Source organism: Tasmannia lanceolata, unplaced genomic scaffold (genome assembly GCF_043159265.1).
Source record: "Tasmannia lanceolata isolate RefF3 unplaced genomic scaffold, GAP_Taslan_0.1 ptg000021l, whole genome shotgun sequence".
In the NCBI taxonomy this organism is placed as follows: domain Eukaryota; kingdom Viridiplantae; phylum Streptophyta; class Magnoliopsida; order Canellales; family Winteraceae; genus Tasmannia; species Tasmannia lanceolata.
The window spans coordinates 12,979,772-12,987,872 of record NW_027518698.1 but is presented as its reverse complement, the minus strand read 5'-3'; positions in this window follow the sequence as shown (position 1 = coordinate 12,987,872).

The window sequence follows — 8,101 nt, the reverse complement described above, 5'->3', positions numbered from 1 at the left end:
GTCTCCAAAAGTGAATCGAAATAAGAGGAATACTCCTCCACGCCATCTGCTATACTACATGACATCCATACCTGCATTTCTCCATGCACCCTCCGTGAGCTTTTAGCCACATCATCACGTCATCATGCACTTGTCCAGTTGTCCATGTAATCCCACGTGGAAACATCTTCATATCCTGTACACATGTGCCACATGAACAGATGTGGATATTTTTCCAAGCATGCGCGGACCCCTTATTTGGGCCCACGTCACTTTGAGATCCCTCTTGGATCATGGCTCCCTCTATAGGGAACTTTTTGCACCTGCAAAATTGGACTAAAGTTGAGAATATATCTTTCTGTCTCCGTTGTACCCGTCGATAGAAAATGAACTCACCAGTAGATCTAAGCTTCTGTCCACGGTTCATAGTGGCTCATTATCCTCAACCTAATCGCCACTAGGTCCTCCTCAATCTCAAGGGCCGATCTGCAGCAGACCTAAGAGGTAGATGGTCTTTGAAGTTGATACTCATTGGGATACCGTGCATTCATCTCCTTGTTCTGACGCTTCATCGGATCAATTTGCCTTCACGCACCTCACCTTTTTGGTTGTCTGGGCTCTTCCGATTGTCGATCGTGCATGTTGAATCCATGCTACAATCCATTTTAAAATCGTACGATTCACGATTTGAATCTACGATTCAAATTGAATCGAGGGTTGAGCAATTCAAATCGGAATCGTACGATTCAAGTATGATTCGACTTTGAATAGTGCGATTTTTACGATTTTTTACTTTTCTTTTTTGTTCGCTTATTTTTTTGTGGTGGGCCCTTTACGATTAGAAATAAATCATATATGAACCTCCTGCCCCAACTTATAACATAAAAACAAGTAAAGAAAACCCTAACTCTGTTCTTTTCATCCTCTTTCTCCTCTTCTTTCCTTCTCCTCCTCATCCTTCCTACTTCTACTAATACCAGAGTAGTTTGGAAAACTAATGATGGAATTTTATATTTAATTTAATAGTTTAAATGAAAAATAGATAATTACTCATTTTATTCGTATTTTTTTATTTTTTAATAATTCCCTCATTTTTATATAAAATATGAGAAGATATTATGATTTACGATCCGATTTATGATTCAAACCTTGTTACGATTTACGATTCGATTCCGATTTTCAAAACCTCACGGTTGTCCAAGATTTTGTCAAATCGAGCTCTGTACCACATGATCCAAAAAATATATTTGGATGTTGAAATTGTCTTGTGGAATTATAAATGAAAATATATTGAGGTTGATGCGGCTTTGATACCATCTCCTAATGCATGCATGTAATGTTGGATTGAAGAGAAGATCAACACACAATGTTATGGAGAGGGAAAAATAATCCTTCTCCAAAGACTCTTTCAATAACACGAATTAATAAGTAAGAATCACCTATCTTCCCTAGGGCTGCAATAGGGTCGGGTTGGGTCGGGTTTTTCAAAACCCTAGCCCAACCCTGGATCCCATTATCTCGGCCCTGACCCACCCTGACCCTGAGTCAGGGCCGAAAAACCTCAACCCATTGCCCGCCCTACAGGGCTCAGTGTTGGCCCTGGCCCGCCCTGATTGGCCCTGATTGGGCAGGGCCGGGCCGGGCCGGATTGACCCTAGTGCAAATACCTGTTAAGAGTGCCAAAAATAAAGCAACCACTTATCATATAGAACAAAATGATCAATAAACAGAGAAAGGGAACAAAATAAGACAATATGAATTCAACAAAATGACGGGCAACAGAGACAAATAATAATAATAATGTAAAGAAACATCAATCCAAGATAATAGAAAACATTAGCAAAAGAAACATGCACAGATGGTTCAATTCTATAATAGAAGACTTAGGGTCGGGCCGGGTCAGGGTACCCGAGGCATTAACCCAGAACCCGACCCGACCTGAGTCAGGGTCTAAAAAAATGAACACTGACCCGCCCTCAGGGTTGGAAAATCCAGCCCTGACCCTATTCAGGCTCAGGGCGGGTCAGGGCTGACAGGGCCAAACTTGCACCCCTAATCTTCCCAACCTAGAAAGATAAACAAATTGATAGCTAAACAAGCTGGTAGACTACTTCCTCTACCTATACTACATAGGGAAGGAACAAGGATATAAGAAGTAGTGAAAAAGAAAACAAAAGATAAAAATATGTAGGAGGGATTCACCTCACTTACATATCTACGCCGCATGGTCCCTCCTTTTCAGAATAAAGCGATCTTCTTCTTCAAACTTTCAAGATGTGTGTATCAATTGAGCGCCCTGTTCAATCCCTTTTTTCTTCACCTTGTTGACATGAATGTCCCCTACTTATTATAATAGTAGGGGGCTCCCTTCAATCCTTATTTGGGTACTTACTAAAAATAGTAAGTTTGTGAACTTAAAAAAAAGATGCGTACTTGCTAAAAATAATACGTTGTATCAACCACTCCATGTAGGTACCCTACAATGTAGGGAGGTGGAGAGATTTTCTCCCATGAGACAAAATAGGAAAGGAACTCTCTTCTCCATTTGAATGCCTATGTAGGAGCCCTACAATATAGGGTGAGCTCCTACTGAATAACTTTAGGGATTTTCTCTACTTCTCCCTACATATGAAATAGAGAAGAGTCTCCACGTGAATGCATCTAGCGAAGTGTCACACGCAATACTCCTATATCCTCTAGCCTGAAGAGCTTGCTTCAAGCTGTCGAACCAAACCAAACTGTTGGGATTTGCTTATGCCCGCAGTGGCATTATTAGGCATTCATACATTTGCATCTCCATATGCCTCCCAAAAATCCTCTGGATGCTTCATATAGAATTCTCCCTGTAAGTATCCATGCAAAAATGCATAATTCATAGGCATTCATACATTTGCATCTCCATATGCCTCCTCAAAATCCTTTGGATGCTCCATATAGAATTCTTCCTACACATATCCATGCAAAAATGCATAGCTCACATCCATATGGTCAAGTTCCACCCCAAAATATTGACCAAGGCCAAAACTAGTCTCACTGCTATGATACCCAGGTACTATTATGGATCCAGACACAGGACGAATACGGGTAAGAAAGTACAAATTAACATTTTCTAAAATCTAGGACTTGGATACTGACATGGGTATCCTATATCACGAGATAAGACGTATGCCATGTATAACTAAAATTCCATTAAACTTAATTTTAACTTAGAAATGCAACTAATAATAAAGTTAAAATAACATCAATAAGACTCATACTCAAAATTATAATTGCGAATATGTGAAACTATCAAGCAAAAGACAAGGTACTTAGTTCGAAGAGGGTGACATATGTTTGAAACATTATAGTTATTTTGATCAAGATTAGTGTCCATGAAATATCTAAGTAGGGGTATCTGTATTGCCCTTTGGGTCTTGCCAGACATGATACATTGGACCTACACTAGTGTCTGGGCATCATAGTCTCATTGTAGCTACCTTGATTATGAGACCGCATGTTTCCTCATACTTAAGACCAAGTTGCTGGTTATACCCCTGTACAACTAGTCCAGCCTTGTATATATCTGTAGTTTTATCAATTTTTTTCTTTATTTTGCATAGCCATTTGCACCCCACAACATTCTTGCCATGGAGACGAGCTGCAACATCCCAAGTAGCATTCTTTTGAAGGACGACTACCCCTTCTTGCATATTATCAACCCAATTCTCATTTATCACAAATTTTTCAAAGAAGATGGTTCGACCGGTGGCAAACCTACTTGAATGTTCAAGGCTTGCTTGTGTTTATGATATGTGTATAGTGCTTCTCATAAGTTTGCATGATAGATGTGCTACAAGATATTGCGTAATGAGAGGATGTGCATGTGGGGGTCATAGCTGGAGGTGTGGTTACAATACTTGACTCCCCTTATTCTCACTACCTATGTTAAGGGGATCACCGAAATAAAACACATCAAAGTAACATGGCTTGAGATTAAAATCTTATGAGTGGATAACAAGTAACATTTATAACCATGTATTCCTTACTATATCCTATGAAGTTGTACATGGCATGATGACTTTAGGAGAGAGCTTCCATTAACTTGAGTCACACACACACGCGCGCGCGCACACACACACACATACTGGTAAAAAACCTCGTGCGATGCACATGCCGACAAAGAACTGTACGGACCACATCATAGGTTGATCCAAACCGTTCATGTGATGGAACACAACATCAATAGGTTGTGCCCGTAAAATCATTTCCATAGGCTGATCCCAGCTCTCCAATCTATTGAGGTTTCCATAATGAAAAAAGCATAAAGGAGGGGGTAGGATTGGAATTATGTGGCTATAATGGGTGCCTTTGTTAAAAAGCATAAAGAAGGGGGTAGGATTGAAAATATGTGGGTTGAATGGGTGCCTTTGTTAAAAAAAGTCATAAAAAGTGATGTGTAATTCTCATAGAATTTTGGGAGAAATTCAAATAATTCTCTCATTTTCTCTTCTGATATATATATATATATATATATATATATATATATATATATATATATATATAATATATGAGAAAAGTTTTCCTAGTCGGCCCCTTAGAAAACGTTTTCTACTCCTCCCGCTTAAAACACCATTCAATGAAAATGGAATTGATCTCAGCCATACGGTTGAAAAACCCATTTTGTAACTCAAATGAGAAAAACCTTCATCTCAGCCTCTCTCTCGCTGTGTCTCTCTCGTTCTCTCCACCCTCTCTCTCAGCCATACGATTGAAAAACCCCAAATGAGAAAAACCCTCATCTCAGCCTCTCTCTCGCTGTGTCTCTCTCGTTCTCTCTACCCTCTCAGAGACGAAGCAGCCATCAGAGACGAAGCAGCCATCATCTCCACCCTCAGAGACGGGCCGCTCTCTCTCTCTCTCTCTCATCTCTCTCTGTAAGTTTCTTAATACAGCCTTTATAATGTATAAATGGGTGGATATTATTCTGAAAATCCCTCGAAAATGTATAAATGGGTTTTCTACAATCCCTCGAAAATCTGTAAATGGGTTTTCTGAAAATCCCTCGAAAATCTATAAATGGGTTTTCTGAAAATCCCTCGAAAATCTATAAATGGGTTTTCTGAAAATCCCTCGAAAATCTGTAAATGAGTTTACTGAAAATCCCTCGAAAATCTATAAATGGGTTTTCTTCAATCCCTTGAAAATCTATAAATGGGTTTTTTGAAAATCCCTCGAAAATCTATAAATGGGTTTTCTGAAAATCCCTCGAAAATGTATAAATGGGTTTTTTGAAAATCCCTCGAAAATCTATAAATGGGAATTGTGGGTTTTATGAAAATATCTCGAAAATCTATAAATGGGAATTGTGGGTTTTCTGAAAATCCCTCGAAAATGTAGAAATGGGTGGATATTTTTTCTTGGAAAGGCTGTATAAATGGGTGGATATTTTTTTCCTAGTTATGGCATTGGATATTTTCCGATTGGAATTTTTTTTTCTGGTAATGGCAGTGGAACACATTTTTTCTGATATTTTCTCCACCCTTGAGGGGTTTTCTTCAATCCCTCGAAAATCTAGAAATGGGTGGGTATTTTTTCTGGTAAAGCCTGTATAAATGGGTGGATATTTTTTTCCTGCTTATCGCATTGGATATTTTTAATGGAATGGAGCTATTTTTTTCCAATGGTAATGGCAGTGGATTTTTTACCTTCAGAAAATGCCTCTATTAATGTTTCTAGAGGCATTTTCTGAAGGGAACTTGTGTGGTGTTCTTTCGTGCCCTGTAGTATCACTATTGTCTATCATTGCTTTACTGAATGCTTGTTTCAGTTCTCAGTTGCACTTGAATTATGCACATTCTAGATGCATTGTGTCTGTTCAGTTTATAGTTTCTTTACTTGGCTTATGTTGGTTTTTGGTGTGAAGGTTATTTCAACAACGCCTATTGTCGATCATTTTCCTATATCATTAATTTGCTTTATTAAATTTCTAGTTTATTCTATTTGATTATGAAGATTCTGAAATGTCCTTTGATTGTGGTTTTTCTTATTAGAAGGGACTACTTGATGGATAGTAACTTTGAGCAAATTGTTGGGCTATCAATTTATGATATTGATGCTAATAGGTTACTTTTTGATGAGGAGAGGGAAGCTTTTGGTTTAATAAACAATGATTCTGTCGGCAATCAGTTACTTTTGGATGAGGAAAGGGGAAATACAAATGATGATGCCTTACTTTCTATGGTCAACGAGGAGGATTGTAGTGGTAACACTAGTGAAGATGATGGTGAGAGTCATGTATTTAAGGAACCCTTTCTTAACCAGGAGTTTGAAAGTGTAGAAGCTGCGTATGAGTTTTATAATCTTTATGGGTTGGCCACTGGTTTTGGTATAAGGAAATCCAAGACCGAAAAGTCGAAGGCAAATCATGAAATTATAATGAGAAGATTTGTTTGTGCTAGAGAGGGGTTCAAAAACACTAAATATAAGAGGCAAATCGGAAAAGAAGTGAAGTTGCATCGAAGTGTAAGAGATGGTTGTGGAGCGAAGTTGGAGATTAGAAATAAAAATAAGAAGTGGGTTGTGTGTCTAAATTTGAAGTCAAACATTGTCATGAACTCACCTCTCCTGGCAAAAGACAAATGCATCATTCACAGAATAACTTCGTTAAGAATGTGGTCGCCAAAAATTTGATAGACACTCTTAGTGGACACGGGGTTCAATCTTCTAAAATTGCTAGGTTTCTTACTTCCACATCTAAAGCTAGTGCTGTCACAGCACATCAAGTTGTGTCCCATGTGAGAGTACGGAGGCAGAATGTGTTTGGTCGATGACCTGCTGAAATTTATTGTTACAACTAAAACATAGTAAAGCACATGGATAACAAGAACAGGGATGTCCACAGCATTTACAATCTAAACAAACAAACATGCACCATCTATGCTCTGCCATCCAAAGTTGGGATGTCCACAACACCATCTACGCTCTGCCATTTAATCTGTAACATAGTGAAGCACATGTAAGTTATATATAGCAGACACATTAAAAGGAACAACAAAATGAGAAAAAATAATGTTTGGGTTATGATCATAACTAAAAAACAAGTTACACAAACCTGTTGTAGTTGTTCAATCTGCCATTAGGTCCTATTCCGCTTCCTTTTCCTGTCCCTCCTCATTTGATTCCTCTTGATCATTTTTTGTCCACATCTATTGGCACACATAGAAAACACCCAAGTGATATATATGTTATCTCTCCGAAAAAAACTACAGAAGGAAGTAGAAATCCATACCTTTGAATTCTTGTTACAGGTTCTCATATTATGGCCCAATTGTCCACATTTTTTACACCTCCGTCTCTTGGATCTGGCTTGGGATACCTCTATCAGAGATTTAAACCGTGTAGCATTTCTCAGACGGCCCTTGGTTTTCACAATCTGGGGGTCATGAATAGATATTTCTGGGGTTTCCATGACAATGTTAGAATGTACTTGGCTTCCACTAGTTGACAAGGCATTTTGCTTCTCTTTCTTATGCCGTTCACCATCCGCAATCCACTCATTAATGCTCTGTTTGGTTGCCGGGTTTTTTTTGTTCCCGGGAGTTATGTGGGAGAAAAAAATACCCTGGGAGATAGGTGGGAAAAAAAAAGTCCTGGAAGTATCCTGGTAAAATAAAAATCCCATGTTTGGTTATGTGGGAGAAAAAAATACCCTGGGAGATATGGTGGGAGAAAAAAAAACCTTTGTTTGGTTGCTTGAACTGTTGGGTAGAAAAAAATTCTTCTCAAGCTTATTTTTGGTTCCTGAGTTTATTTTTGTTCCTGGGGTTATCTTGGGATGGGATGAAAAGGCTATCATTACAAAAGTGGGATTAAAAAATTCACCCCACAAGTAATCATTACAAGAGTGGGATTAAAATAAACCTAGTGCTAAAAGGCAACCAAACATGGGATGGGACCAAAATTTAACTTACTCTCCCACAAAACTCCCAGGCACAAAAAAAACCCAGCAACCAAACAGAGCATAAAAGTTTCATCCATCTTCTTGAACAATGAGGGGGTATATTTGTCCTAAAAGCCATCTTCTTTCACCTGCCAACACATTTTTTATAAATTTCAAATCAATACCCTTTATTCACAGTTTAGA